This window comes from Hermetia illucens, chromosome 1, assembly GCF_905115235.1.
Source record: "Hermetia illucens chromosome 1, iHerIll2.2.curated.20191125, whole genome shotgun sequence".
In the NCBI taxonomy this organism is placed as follows: domain Eukaryota; kingdom Metazoa; phylum Arthropoda; class Insecta; order Diptera; family Stratiomyidae; genus Hermetia; species Hermetia illucens.
In genome coordinates this window covers 6,438,370-6,454,286 of record NC_051849.1, presented here as the reverse complement: position 1 = coordinate 6,454,286, position 15,917 = coordinate 6,438,370, and the positions used below count along the sequence as shown (strand labels likewise).

At 44.9% G+C, this 15,917-nt stretch overlaps 1 protein-coding gene across 1 annotated transcript in view; it reads right to left on the bottom strand.

Annotated features, from left to right (window-relative positions):
* Nucleotides 1–15,917, bottom strand: part of LOC119661456 (CCR4-NOT transcription complex subunit 1) — a 49,788-nt gene that overhangs the window by 32,754 nt on the left and 1,117 nt on the right. The window lies entirely within an intron of this gene.

The window sequence follows — 15,917 nt, the reverse complement described above, 5'->3', positions numbered from 1 at the left end:
GGCGAAGAACCGAAAGAGAATTAAACTAAAGCAAGAGCTCTACTTCCAGCGTAGCTAATGTGACAGAAGAACCGATAGGAGCACCGACACCACGAAAAAAGAGATAACCCGGCTAACATGCGACACCTGCGGGAATTCAATCAAAATGAATGAGTTCACCAGGCTAGGTTCCCTACAATGTACACCACGCCATTAAAAATCAGATGCGGACCATAAGAGCGTCTTATAACAAAGTCCGTGAGGAACTCGGCAATGGTTGCCCAACACTGCCAAAGGAGACGACGGCAGATGGAGCAACGCAAACATCCCCAACGACGCTCCTCCACTGAAAAGATCTGATTGGATCGTGTGCAGAATACGCGAACAAATTCCACTAAAAAGTGTTCAAATGACAAGACGAGCATTTATCAAAGAAGTGTCAGATAAGATAAAAGAGCCTTGGGTAAGGTGTCGCATCGGAACACTAAGTTTGAGTCGCTGCCCAAAAAGGAACATCGATGCCATTTTAGGCGATACTTTGCCTGATGTAGCAGCGAACCCTGAAAATCAAACCAGGAAATTATGTAACTTCTGCTGTTACAAGCGGTGTCGGCTCGTCGTGATCGATTTCGCCATTTGGCTCTATCGAATGCCTGATCTGGGTGCAATCTCGAGGCTTTCAAATCCCCATCTAGCGTATCAAGCCACCGTTGTTTAGGTCTGCCTTTTGGTCGTTTACCATCGACTTCGACGCTCAGACCAATCTTGGCAAGTGAATTCTCGTTTGCACGAATTGCGTGATCATACCATCGAAGACGCCTCTCTCGCAACTTTTCCACGATCGATGCAACCCCATAACGATCGCGGATATCCTCATTTCGGATGTGATCTAAACGTGTGACCCCACTAGTCCAACGTAGCATCTTCGTCTCCATTACCGCAAGACGCCGTTCATTGTCTTTTATGGTCGGCCAACACTCAGAACCATAGAGAGCGACTGGACGGACGACATTGCGGTAAATTTTAGATTTGAGACGTTCGTTGATACGTCGATCACAAAGGACACCAGTTGTGGAACGCCACTTCATCCAGGTTGCGTTAATGCGTGAAGCAATTTCATAACGCAGTTCTCCATTGGCTGATGGCGGTGACCCGAGGTATTTAAATCGCTCAGTTCTGGGCAGATCACTGCCGCTGACAGTGATTGTGCCTGTTTCATAGGGATCGGTCATCAAAAATTTAGTTTTGTTTAAATTCAATCTGAGACCGTGTTGCATGAAGCGATCATTCCATTTTTGAACAAGTTGCTCGAGATCATTTTGCTAGGAAAACATAATCTGCATAAAGCAGTGTGTAGGGCGCTGGACGTTGGATATCCCGTGTGACGGTGTCCATAACAAGGACAAAGAGGAGTGGTGAGAGGGCACTTCCTTGATAAACTCCAACAGAGACACGAAGCGGTTTTGATACACCCGCCATACTTCGAACTTTACTTTTCGGATCGTGCTAGAGCAATTGAACCCAGCGCACGAGTTCTTCTGGCACTAAGTGTTGTCGCAAAGCATACCAGATGAATTCGTGTGGCACACGGTCATACGCCTTCTTTAGATCCAGAAATGCAATGTGAAGAGGGCGATGTTTCTCTATGAGTAACCACGCAGCGTGTATTGCGTCAGTAGTTCCGCAGTTTTTGACAAATCCGGCTTGATTCACGGTTATTTCAACGATTTCGCGAATACGGTTGTCAAGAATGCGTTCAAAAATATTCATGGTATGAAAAAGTAATCGGATCGGACGATAATTTGACCATTCTGCTGGACTACCTTTCTTTTTCCATATTTCTTGCCAGTCAGATATCGTTCTTCCTTCCTGAATGACCCGATTAAAGAATTCACAGAGCCAGTGTTGGGTCCCAGCTCTTCGCTTTCCAGAGCTCAGATGCGATGTCGTCAGATCCTGTAGCTTTCCCCGATTTCATTCGTTTTATTGCCTCCTCGACTGTCGGCAATGATTGTGGAAGTGGAGGATGAGCAAATTCTTCAGCTGAAATCTGTTCGAAGTATTCTCGGTTGGTCTTGTTGGTCTTGTCATTAACGCAACAGAAGTGTTCGATATCCTGTGTACGCTTGTTACGGCTTTTAGCAAGTCGATACATATCTCTCTCGCCATCCCGAGTGTCCAGTTTATCCTAAAGATTTTTGTAATGGTTCGCTCGGGTGACAGCGACTGCTTTCTTTGCTTCCCGGTTGGCATTCTGATAAATCTGCCAGTTTGTAGGCGTTTTATCGTCGAGAAATTTGAAGTAGAGGTGTTTCTTTTCACGTACCTTCATTTCAACATCATCATTCCAAAGCCAAGTATCTCGGTTGATGTACCGCTTACCCGGCTTGGTGGCCCTGAGGGTTGCAGAGACCGCTTTGTGGATTGCGTCTTTGATTTGATTCCATGATTCTTCCCCATCGTAATGGTCGGCAATCGTATGAGTGAGATCGTTTCTTCTTTCTTCTCACCAAATCGCCACCATTTGATCCGCCGCGAACCAGTGCGTTCCTCACGCTGTTTTATCGGTGGCTTAATTCGCAGGACTGCAATCAACAGCCGATGTTGAGGTGCGATGGTCTCATAGGGAACGACTTTGCAATCAGTGACAGTGGTAAAATGTTGGCGTGTTATGAGAATATAGTCGATTTGCGTTTTACTACTCCCACTACAAAATGTACCATGTTGATGAACCATGTATTCATAAGTACAAGGTCATGGGTGTCGGCAAAATCGATTATATGCTCGCCACCCTCATTGCGCGCTGAACCCTATTTCCCCATGGCCCATGGCACCTGTTGCCGTCTGCCTTTTCACCCACATGACTATTAAGGTCGCCGGCAATAATAATATAGTCGTCAGCAGGCACGTGACAAGTCTTTTCATCGAGAAGTTGCCAGAAGGCATCTTTCTCGGCATCAGGTCGACCTGTCTGTGGTGCATACGCGGTGAAGAAGTGAATAGTGCGATCGTTCGACTTCTTTAATGGTATCACGGAAACCCTCTTAGATGACAATGCCAACTCCGTATTTTGTGTGGGTTACCAAAATAGAGAAGTTTATATCCATTTTTACCGCGTTCGCGTTTAATGTCGCAGCCTTTGGCACCAGACCATCGGGTTTCTTGCAGAGCACAGATATCAATGCGACTTTTCTGAAGAGCTCTTGCGAGTTCCTCGGTCTTTCCAATTGGGGTGCCAATATTTAGCGTGCAGACACGTATTTGTTTTGTTCGGATTAAATTGCTTCCGTCCTACCGCGTCGACCGAGGTGGATGCCCTAGCATTTCTCCGAGGGTTGTGAATCAATCCGATCTTCATGTTTGTAACGACATTGTATGCATTTCTTGGTCGGTCTGTCGCAGGATCTGTCACCAAGAGAGATCAGGTAAGATATAGCATAGTGGAATAACTCCAACTATACTCTATTTATCTCTTTCCCTGATCTCAGCATTTTATTTTTGTTTAGCTGAGGATAGTACAGAGTACGTTGAATCAAACCCTTCTCCTTCACCAAACGAACAAATGCTGCCACCACCAAGCATAGAAGAAACAGTCCGTGCAATTCATCGGTTTAAAAAACAAAAGTCGCCAGTGGTTCATCAACTGATGCTCAAAGTGTGGACAACTGGCAACGAGGCATCTGTCTCATACATAAAAAGGGGGCTGAGTACCATCTATAAGATATTCTCCTCTACCTTGCTAGGCCGGATAGCCCCATACGCCCAGAACATCATTGGCCCATACCAAAGAGGCTTCACTCCAGGCAAATCAGCAACAGATCAGATTTTCTCTCTGCGACAAACGATGGAAAAACTGTCGGAATATGGACATCAATTCCACCATCTTTTCATCGATTTTAAAGCCACCTATGATAGCATAGCCAGGGTAAAATTTTACACGGCCATGAGAGAATTCGATACGCCGACAAAAGCTGAGGCTGACCAATGTGCGAAGTCAGATAAAAGTAACAAGATCACTCTCGAGACCAGTCAATATCAACAACGGTCTAAGACAAGGGAATGCCCTATCATGCGTCCCCTTCAAGCTGGCCCTGGAGAAAGTGATTCGCGATGCAGACATACCATAAATGCGAGAAGCACCATCCTCTTCAAGCCCACCCAACTACTAGCCTACGCAGACGATATTGACATTATGGGAAGGACAACCCGAGATGTACCGTCTACCTTCATCCAGATCGAGCAGGCGGCGCGAGATCTCGGGCTGCACATAAATGAAAGCAAGACGAGGTACATGGTGGCAACGTCAGCACCAAAAAGCAGAGAACGAACAATATCGAATCACACTAACTTAACGAAAACAATAAAGGAGACAACTTTGGGATACTACAACTATGAACGGACGACTTGTCGGCGGAGCGAGACTACGAGGAAGACCGAGAGCATGGTGGGAGTGCAATATATACAGTAACCGAGCAACTGCTAGGCTTCCATGATTGGAGGATGCGATCATGTGGCCGAGATAATTGGAGGACAACAATCCAAGCGGCCAGGGTCCGACGTCGGGCTGCAGTGCCACGATGATGACGAAGTTAGATTTAGCAAGTCTCGCACCTTCCGATTTCCGTCTTATTCTAAAGAAAAAATTGATGCAATCGTTTTTCTTTTAACTTTTAATTGTCGAGAGAAGTATCTTTCTGATGCTTACACGTGTTCTTCGGTTTCGAGATCAAAGGACAAAAAGAAACATTATAGATTTGTATATGGAAAGTGCAACCGGAAATGGTTTAGTTTTTTTTTTTTTGAGGATGACAACGAAATAATGTTCATCGACAGTCAAAATTCAAAGGAGCACTTCACCATGGTTAGATCTTATGATTAGCGTTGGCAATTGTTTGGAGAATTCAGAATAAGTGTGAAGGATTGAAGGATACAGCCAAAAATAAATGAAGATGACATTTAAGCGAGATTAAAATATAAGACTCCACCTAAGATTTAAAAGATCAGATCATGCTCCAGTTTCAGTTTGAGAGAAAAGTATGCAAACATTGTTTGGAATCCGTATTGCCAGAAAAATCATATGTGAACTGAGATAGCTTTTTTTGTACCCTCCATTAACTCCCAGGGCGTAGATGGCATTTTCCCAGCACTTATCCAGAGAGGCCTAGGAATTATCTTAGAGTCTCTTCTGAGGGTGATAAGGGGGAGCATAGCACTGGGTTACATACCAAGGGCATGGAGACGGGCAAAAATGGTCTTTATTCCGAAAGCGGGTAAAAAGGATCCTTTTCACCCTAAATCTTTCAGACCAATCTGCCTAACATCGTTCGTACTCAAAACGGTGGAGAATGTCATAGACAACTATATTAGAACTAACGTTCTAACGCGTAATCCCTTACATCACTGTCAACACGCTTACCGGGCAGGACGGTCAACTGAAACTGCTCTGTATCAGCTGATAGAGGTACTACGGGACGCCATAGAAACAAAAGAAATTGCACTGTGCGCGTTTTTGGATATCGAAGGAGCATTCGACAACACATCGCACACAGAGATACAGGATGCCCTGAGCCGCAAAGGAGTGGGAAACACCCTGGCACCCTGGATGGGCAAAATGCTAGAAAGCAGTCAAATAGAGGTACCGACAGGTACAAATTCTATTATCATGAACACCACTCAAGGTTGTCCACAGGGTGGAGTACTATCGCCGCTGGTAGTGGAAGAACTACTGGACGTGTTAACAAATACTGGAATACAAGTCCAGGGTTACGCGGACGACATTGTTTTAATCTGTAGGGGCAAATACGAGGATACCCTATGTGATAGAATCCAAACTGGACTAAGGGTTACTAGTGCCTGGTGCAGGAAGGTGGGACTACGGATCAACCCAACCAAAACCACCATAGTACCATTCACTAGGAGGCGTAAGCTGGATCACCTGCATGCCATAACATTACATGACATGGAGGTGAAACGAGAAACAGAGGTCAAACACTTGGGAATTACGCTAGACCAAAAATTACTCTGGAAGACACATGTCGGAAACACTTGTCGGAAAGTCACGAGGGCTCTGATGACTTGCAGATCCATAGCAGAAAAAAAATGGGGTTGCAACCCGAAGATACTACTTTGGATATATACTGCAATAGTAAGGCCAATGATTACCTATGGAGCGGTAATCTGAGCAGAAAGAACCGAACTCAGCACACAAGCCAGGGAACTATAATATAAGGCCTACAAATAAGTTCTGTCGGTTTTCACAATAGATGGCGTAGCTTGTTTTTTATTCCATTGATCCATATTTCCAAACATGCATCAGAAAGCTACTGTCAATAGGCACAAACGTCAGTATAAATTATTTAATCGAAGTGTAAACAACAATACTTTTTTCATCAACGGCCAATTTTGTACCAAATAATGTGTTTTTGCGGGGAGTTCTACTTCATTATTTCAATATGAAGAAAAAAGCAACCGAAAGTCATCGCATTTTGGTGGAAGTTTATGGTGACCATGCTCTATCTGAGCGAACGTGTCACAGGTGGTTTGGACGTTTTAAAAGTGGACTTGGAAGACGAAGAGCGCGCCGGACGGACGACAACAATTTTTGAAGATGAAGAATTAGAGGCATTGCTCGACCAAGATCCATCGCAAACGCAAGAAAGACTTGGAAAAACACTTGGAGTCACTCAGCAAGCCATTTCCCACCGTTTAAAAGCAATGGGAATGATCCGAAAGGTCGGAAATTAGGTTCCGTATGAACTGAAGCCAAGAGACGTCGAACGCCGTTTTTTCACGTGCGAACAACTGCTCCAACGACAAGAAAGGAAGGGTTTTCTGTATCGAATAGTTACTGGCGATGAAAAGTGGATCCATTACGATAATCCCAAGCGTCGGGCAACGTGGGAATACCCCGGCTATGCCTCATCATCGACGGCCAAAGCGAATATTCATGGTGAGAAGATCATGATGTGTATATGGTGGTATACTATGGCTGCTAAAACCAAACGAAACGGTCACGGGCAACCTCTACCGACGTCAAATGATGCGTTTGAGCCGCGAACTCAAGAAAAAACGGCCGCAATACCAGCAAAGGCATGATAAAGTTATTTTGCAACATGACAATGCTCGTCCACATGTTGCACAGCCCGTTAAAACATATCTAGAAACGTTGAAATGGGAAGTCCTACCCCACCCGCCGTACTCTCCAGACATTGCTCCTTCTGATTACTATTTGTTCCGGTCGATGCAGCATGGCCTGGCTGACCAGCACTTCTCCAATTACGACGAACTCAGAAAATGGCTCGACGAGTGGATAGCGGCCAAGCAGGCCAATTTTTGGCGCGATGGTATCTATGAATTGTCTGAAAGATGGAAGAAAGTGGTGGCTAGCGATGGGCAATACTTTGAACAATGAATGTATAACCAATTTTTCACAATAAAGCTTCAAATTAAAAAACAAAAAAACCGACAGAACTTATTTATAGGCCTTATACATAAGTTCCAAAGGCTGGCTTGCGTGTGTATTAGTGGGGCAATTAGGACATGCCCAACGGCATCCCTGGAGGTCCTTCTGGGATTAACCCCTCTCCATCTGCACATACAGATGCAGGCAAGGAGGGCAATATTCAGGATGGCCGGTAGTATGAGTGAGGCGGGGAGCTGCCTAAATCGAAGGAAGATTGATATTCTTTCTAGGCGGTATCCCGAATTACTGATACCAAGGGATAACATGACAATGAGGTTTCACTTCGATAAGAAGTTTGAAACACGTTGGAGTAACAAGGCAAACTGGGAGAGCGTGGCTGCGACATACGGCTTAAACCAGCAACTGATTACTTGGTACACTGACGGATCCCTCACAGCAGAGGGAGCGGGTGCCGGTGTCATTGGTCCAAGGAAAATGTACTGCCAATGGGTAGGTACACTAGCATATTTCAGGCGGAAATATACGCCATAGACAAATGTGCCTCCTTTAATCTGCAAAGGAACTATAGGGGGCAGAACATTGCTATTCTCACCGATAGCCAAGCAGCGATCAAGGCATTTAGGTCCAACCAGGTGAACTCTAAACTGGTATGGGAATGCCTTGAGAGACTGAATACACTCGGCTCGTCCAACAAGGTCTGGATACTTTGGGTTCCAGGCCATGCTGGGTTGGAAGGCAACGAGGCAGCGGACGAACTAGCCAAGAAGGAAGCAGGGACGCCTTTACACGGGCCAGAACCCTTCTGTGGAATCGGAAACGGTTTCGTGGCTTTGAATCTAAGAAATGAAGAGGAACGGTTAAGGGAACTGGAGCAGTCCAGGGTGCTTATTAGGGGATACGAACCCATACGCACAAAGGATTGCTTAAACCTCCGAATCATCCGGCTGAACTATCACCTAGGGAAGCTAGGGATATCTACGGACACTGCCTGCAGGTTTTGTGAGGAGGAGAACGGAACCTCAATACACGTCCTGAGACAGTGTCCGGCACTTGTGCAAAGTAGGTCGGGGCATCTGGGAGAACACTTACTACCAGATGCAAGGCTGAAAGATCTGGAAGTAGGGAACATACTAAAGTTCCTGCTTGAGATACTACGATCAATAGGTACACTAGAACCAGTAAAAGGGGCACAGTTCTTCAAGGACGCGGTGCGACTTTCCCTTAACAAAATAATAATAAAAAAAATTAAAACCCAAATCATGCTCCAGCTTTAGTTTGGGATGGCATTCGGTATTCAGACATTCTGTTTGGAATCCGTATTGCCTGAAAAATCATACGCGAATTGAGATAGTTTTTTGTAGGAGCAAAATACCCCCCATTAACTTGCAGGGCGGCTGGTACCAGCCCCATTTTTTACTCTTTGGAAACCTTTGGACCACCTCCAGTGCCTCAAAGTTGATATAGGATTATGAGTTATCGTCGGCTAGGAAAATCTATAAATAGATCTGGAATTCCTGGAGATGTATTTTTACATTGCATTCCACATTGTTAAGGTAGTGAGAACGTTGCTAGTCTAAATTTTTCGTTAGTGGTAATCCAAAAAAAAGTAAAAGCAGCAATTCATGCGGTGCGAAGTCGCTTAATATCGAGAATGGATGGAGTTCATGAAAATCTAGTTCAACAGGAAGGAACCAGACAAGAGGCACATACGATTGCTAGCACGCAAGCCCATCAGCTACTCCTATCTCCAAAAGGTCAGGCGACATATTTTTTAATTAAAAGGGCTCCGAGGCCAACCTGCGAGTCACATCTTTTCCAGATGGGAGTTTACAAATTACAGACTCGCAGAAGAGCAGATTCAGGGCAAGCATCTGGCTGCGGGACGCTCCTAAAACGTAAAGACAAAGCATGCGGGTGAAAGTTCACAATCGATATTGTCCATTCCAAGTTGCGTACCTTCTTCCGCTGGATGCAATCCGATACCCGCAAAACTCCACCAATAACTTACAATAAAAAAGAGAAAAGAAAAAACTTTCAGCCCCTTTTTGGGGCTCACACACTCCTTGCACGACTCCGAAAAATCCACACAGCCCTTTCGCTCGATTTCCCGGCGTCGACCGCGGCCAAGCAACGACGTGTGACACTTCAACTGGGCACCGAGACCGTGCAAACGTCAAACAATTTAAACCCACTTTTCGCCATTTTCACGCAACTTCCCACTTGCACTTTACATATAAACAGCTCCGTAATCCCCGGACTAAGTGTTCCACACTTTATTTCCATGCATAATCGCTGTTAAATTCACGAAATTGCGTAAAACTTGAATGAAGGAAATGTGAACTGGCACCGCGACAAAGAGAGAGCGAAAAACGCTTCTCCAGGCAACGACGATCGCAGCCGCAGCTATGGCGTCGCCGACAAACGTCGCATAGTGTCGCATTGCGCGCAACTGACAGCCAAGCGTACCAGTCACGACACGCGCGTCATTCAGCGTCGGAATACGTTACGGAGCGTTCTTCATCTTACATGTAAGAAAGTTCACCATGACTCCAAAGGGGATGCCAATCAGCTGATTGGAGAATAGATTTCATTTCCCTGGAAACCGGAATAGGGGAGATTCCCAGTTGTATGGTGCCGTGAAAATGAGCCGCAATAAGGCGGAAACAAAAAATTAAATATTTCCATATTTTGCTTAGTTCTCAAGATCTGGAAGATTAAAATTTACGATTCACGACCTATTCATTAAAAAACAGTTAAGAACAAAAGTGTTCGTACACCTTATTTTTTTCAAAACTAATAAATTTCTGACAGTAATCAATGTTCATATTTTAAATTTACAACTGAATATTTATGCGCCATGTTTAAAAAACACAAATCAACGCTGCTTTGCTATGGACAGAAGTATTCATCGTTAATTCATATTTACATAAAAGGTATTAGCTCGTAAATCGGAAAAAATAGAGCTTGGCCAAATTTAAGTCGGGAAACCGGAAACTGAACGCTTCAGGTATAAAAGGTTTTGTGTATTCTCGTTAAATATGACGTCAGCATCCTATTTGCATAGCTTCAGATGCAGTAAATTCGCGCGAAATTGATAAGTTTGAATTGCTATAACTTTAGTGCTAATCGCCAGATTTCCATGAAATTTGGCATGCGTATGCGATATATTGTCCTCTATGTGCAAATTTGGTATTCCCAAGATGAACTTAGGAGATTTTACAGTCAATTTCTAAAAGTTGTATTATTAGGTGTATAACTTTGCTTAACTCCGCCATGCTATTAACATAGTATGCTGGTCCCAAGCCCAGGTAAAGGAGAACGGTTTGAGGCAGCGTACTTTGTACTACCCTCAGTAAAATAAAAATAAAATGTTGAGATCAGGGAAAGCGATAAATAGAGTATAGTTGCGAGTTATTCCACTATGCTAAATCCTACCTGATCTCCCTTGGTGACAGGTCCCGCGACGGGCCGACCAAGAAAATGCATACAATGTCGTTAGTAACCAAATGATCGGATTGAGTCACAAGCCTCGGAGAAATGCTAGGGCGTCCACCTCAGTCGACGCGGCAGGACGGGCCCCGGTCCTGTCGAGAAATGGGCAAGGGTTCTTGACACATGGAAGGCGTCAGGACGGAAGCAATTTAGTTCGAACAAAACAAATACATGTCTGCACGCTAAATGTTGGCACCCTAATTGGAAAGACCGAGGAACTCGCAAGGGCTCTTCAGAAAAGCCGCATTGATATCTGCGCTCTGCAAGAAACCCGATGGTCTGGTGCCAAAAGCTGCGACATTGAAAGCGAGCACGGTAAAAATGGATATAAACGTCTCTATTTTGGTAGCCCACACACTTAATACGGTGTTGGCATTGCCATCTCAGAGGGTTTCTGTGATGCCATTAAAGAAGTCGAACGATTTGATGATCGGCTGATGCAGTTCACCATTATATCAGCTGATCACACTGTTCTACGAATTATATAAAGGAGCATTCAACATCTGCGAGCCGCTACGGTCACGCTGCTCCCAGGGCAGAGGTGAGGCAGCGTCTGACGATTTGCCTCTGCCCTGGTAAGAAACCGTAAAGCCGTCGTCGCTTGACTTTTTTTTTTTAAAAAAGTTTGGGTGCAAGCCCTAAGCGAGGGGTCCGTGGACCAGAAAAGAGGGAGTAAGTTGCTCCCCAATTGGTCCGGTCCTGCATCAAGTTGATGCGGACTTAGGACCCCCTTCATTCTCAAAACGAATATTTCAGCTCCGGCCAAACTCTGGTCAATAAGGCGGATTTGCGCTCAATATAATTCGTAGGCATGCCGTGTTCTACGAATTATATAAAGGAGCATTCAACATCTGCGAGCCGCTACGGTCACGCTGCTCCCAGGGCAGAGGTGAGGCAGCGTCTGACGATTTGCCTCTGCCCTAGTAAGAAACCGTAAAGCCGTCGTCGCGTGACTTTTTTTTTTAAAAAAGTTTGGGTGCAAGCCCTAAGCGAGGGGTCCGTGGACCAGAAAAGAGGGAGTAAGTTGCTCCCCAATTGGTCCGGTCCTGCATCAAGTTGATGCGGACTTAGGACCCCCTTCATTCTCAAAACGAATGATCACACTACTCACTTCTTCACCACGTACGCCTCACAGACAGGTCGACTTGATGCCGAGAAAGATGCCTTCTGGAAACTTCGATAATAATCGACAATATTCGACTTTGCGGACACCCGTGACCTTGTACTTATGAATACATGGTTCATCAAATGATTATCTCATCTTCCTACATTTTAACATATAGTGGGCACCGTAAAACGAAAATCGACTATATTCTCATAAGACATCGACATTTTACCATCGTCACTAATTGCAAAGCCGTTCCCTATGAGACCATCGCACCTCAACATCGGCCGTTGATTGCCGTCCTGCGAATTAAGCCACCGATAAAACAGCGTGAGGAACGCACTGGCCCGCCGCGCATTAAATGGTGGCGATTTGGTGAGAAGAAAGAAGAAACGGTCTCACTCATACGATTGCCAACCATTACGAATGTGAAAGAATCATGGAACCAAATTAAAGACACGATCCACAAAGCGGCCTCTGCAATCCTCGGGGTCACCAAGCCGGGTAAGCGATATATCAACCGAGATACTTGGCTTTGGAATGATGATGTTGAAATGAAGGTCCGTGAAAAGAAACGCCTCTACCACAAATTTCTCGATGATAAAACGCCTGCTAATTGGCAAATTTATAAGAATGCCAACCGGGAAGCAAAGAAAGCGGTCGCTGTCACCCGAGCGAACCATTTCAAAAATCTATACGATAAACTGGACACTCGGGATGGCGAGAGAGATCTGTATCGACTTGCTAAAAGCCGTAATGAACGCACACAGGATGTCGAACACTTCTGTTGTGTTAATGACAAGAACGGTATTTTGCTTACCAACCGTCGAGCCGCAACGGATAGATGGCGAGAATACTTCGAGCAGATTTCAACTGAAGAATTTGCTCATCCTCCACTTCCACAATCATTGCCGACATTTGGAGCAGTTCCACCAGTCAGCGCAATTGAAGTCGAGGAGGCAATAAAACAAATGAAATCGGGGAAAGCAACAGGACCTGACGACATCGCATCTGAGCTCTGGATAACGAAGAGCTGGGACCCAACATTGTGGCTCAGTGAATTCTTTAACCGGGTTATTCAGGAAGGAAGAACACCATCTGACTGGCAAGAAAGTACCACTGTTCCAATATGGAAAAAGAAAGGTAGCCCAGCAGAATGTTCAAATTACCTTCCGATCCGGTTACTTTCCCATACCATGAAGATTTTTGAACGCATTCTTGACAACCGTATTCGCGAAATCGTTGAAATAACCGTGAATCAAGCCGGATTTGTCAAGAACTGCGGAACTACTGACGCAATACACGCTGCGCGGTTACTCATGGAGAAACACCGTAAGAAGCATCGCCCTCTTTACATTGCCTTCCTGGATCTAGAGAAAGCGTTTGACCGTGTACCACACGAACTCATCTGGTATGATTTACGACAACACTTCGTGCCAGAAGAACTCGTGCGCTGGGTTCAATTGCTCTACCACGATCCGAAAAGTAAAGTTCGAAGTATGGCGGGTGTATCAAAACCGCTTCGTGTCTCTGTTGTAGTTCATCAAGGAAGTGCCCTCTCACCACTCCTCTTTGTCCTTGTTATGGACACCGTCACACGGGATATCCAACGTCCAGCGCCCTACACACTGCTTTATGCAGATGATGTTTTCCTGGCATCTGATAGCAAAAATGATCTCGAGCAACTTGTTCAAAAATGGAATGATCGCCTCATGCAACACGGTCTCAGATTGAATTTAAACAAAACTGAATTTTTGACGACCAATCCCCATGAAACAGGCACAATCACTGTCAGCGGCAGTGATCTGTCCAGAACTGAGCGATTTAAATACCTCGGGTCAACGCTATCAGCCAATGGAGAGCTGCGTTATGAAATTGCTTCACGCATTAACGCAACCTGGATGAAGTGGCGTTCAACAACTGGTGTCCTTTGTGATCGACGTATCAACGAACGTCTCAAATCTAAAATTTACCGTAATGTCGTCCGTCCAGTCGCTCTCTATGGTTCTGAGTCTTGGCCGACCATAAAAGACAATGAACGGCGTCTTGCGGTAATGGAGACGAAGTTGCTACGTTGGACTAGTGGCGTCACACGTTTAGATCACATCCGAAATGAGGATATCCGCGATCGTTATGGGGTTGCACCGATCGTGGAAAAGTTGCGAGAGAGGCGTCTTCGATGGTATGGTCACGCAATTCGTGCAAAGGAGAATTCACTTGCAAAGATTGGTCTGAACATCGAAGTCGATGGTAAACGACTAAAAGGCAGACCTAAGCAACGGTGGCTTGATACGCTGGATGATGATTTGAAAGCCTCGAGATTGCACCCAGATCAGGCATTCGATAGAGCCAAATGGCGAAGCCGATCACGACGAGCCGACCCCGTTTGTGAACGGGACAAAGGCTGAAGAAAAAGAAGGTATCTTAAGTCCAACATCGTTAGGGCTCCTGTTGGACCTAATACACTTGCAAAGTTGTCACTCATCTGGCTCAAGATCGTGAAATTTGCTGTCAAAACTTAACCGGCACCAGAGTCAACTATACAAACTTAAGACACTCCTTCCACCAACATTTATTTATTTATTCATTTAACGGACAACAAACAGAGTAAATTCCAATTAATTATTGTCCTCAGAAGGAGGAGAAAGCAAAAAACTTATCCTACGTTTAAAACTACTTAAAATAGGGAAGTTAAAAGGACCAAGCTGTTCTGCATTATAATTTCGGCAAAGCCTAGCAATCGACTTCGAGCTCTGCGAAGAGCACGTTGAAAATGTCTGCGTTACGTGTATTATAAGACAGGACGGCAGGTGATCTCGTCAGCGGCGGAGCAGTCCATCAGACCCGAAAAAAGTTTAAAGAATGTGCATAGATCCAGAGAGGATCTACGCTGTTGTAGGAAGGGAAGGTTCAGAAAGCGGAGGCGGGAGGGGTAATCCACACGAGGGAAGCTTTTCTTAAAGAAGAGGAGACGGGTGAATTTACGTTGCACATTTTCAAGGGCAAGACAATCACAGTTACGGGAGGGTGACCAGATCACGGAGCAATATTCGAGGGTATTCCTCACGAAGGAATTGAAGAGAGCTAAGGAGGGTTGGATGGAGTCAAAATCAGAGGAGGAGCGAAGTATAAAGCCTGACAATTTTGCTGCTCGATAGATGACATCGAGGCAATGGATGTCACAGCGGAGCTTATTGTCGAAAGTGACTCCGAGGTTTTGAGTGGAATTTAAGCAGGATAAGGAATGTCCGTTAAGAGAATAGGAGAAAGAAGTGGGTGAGGATTTTAGGGAGTAGCACATAGAGTGACACTTTCTGATGTTTAGCGCTAAGCCATTAGTCGAGCACCAACGAAACCAGAGTATTCAGGTTAGATTGAAGGGAAACACAATCCATAGGCGATGATATAGCGGAAAACATGACATGACAGCGCAATTCAAAACGTCAAATCAACACAATCGCACTTTCATTAAGATTCTTTTATGCGGGGCCGAGCGTTAAATATTGAACGAAAGTCGAAGAAAGTTCAACATAGTTCACTCGGTGAATTCGCATACAGTGGGAGAAGTCCAACATAGTTAAGGCTAATAACTGGCGTTGGACTATGATTCCGTGAATTCACTTCAGAGAGCATAGAACAAACTAATTCATGTCAGAAATATAAAAAGGGAAAGCTGTAATGTCCATGACAGTTCCCCATAAACAAAGACTCCATAATTTGTCCATGTTTACTAGCTGAAGCGCAACAAGTGTTGATTTAGAATAAAAGTAAATCCCAAGCATATTGCGCCAACTCAGGGATTTTCACTCGGGTGACCTCGATTTTAAACTTTCAAGACACGGGGCACATACTGAGATTGTAAACAACAGTCGAGAAGATGAAAGACCACATGTGAATGGAACATGAACCCATTGCATC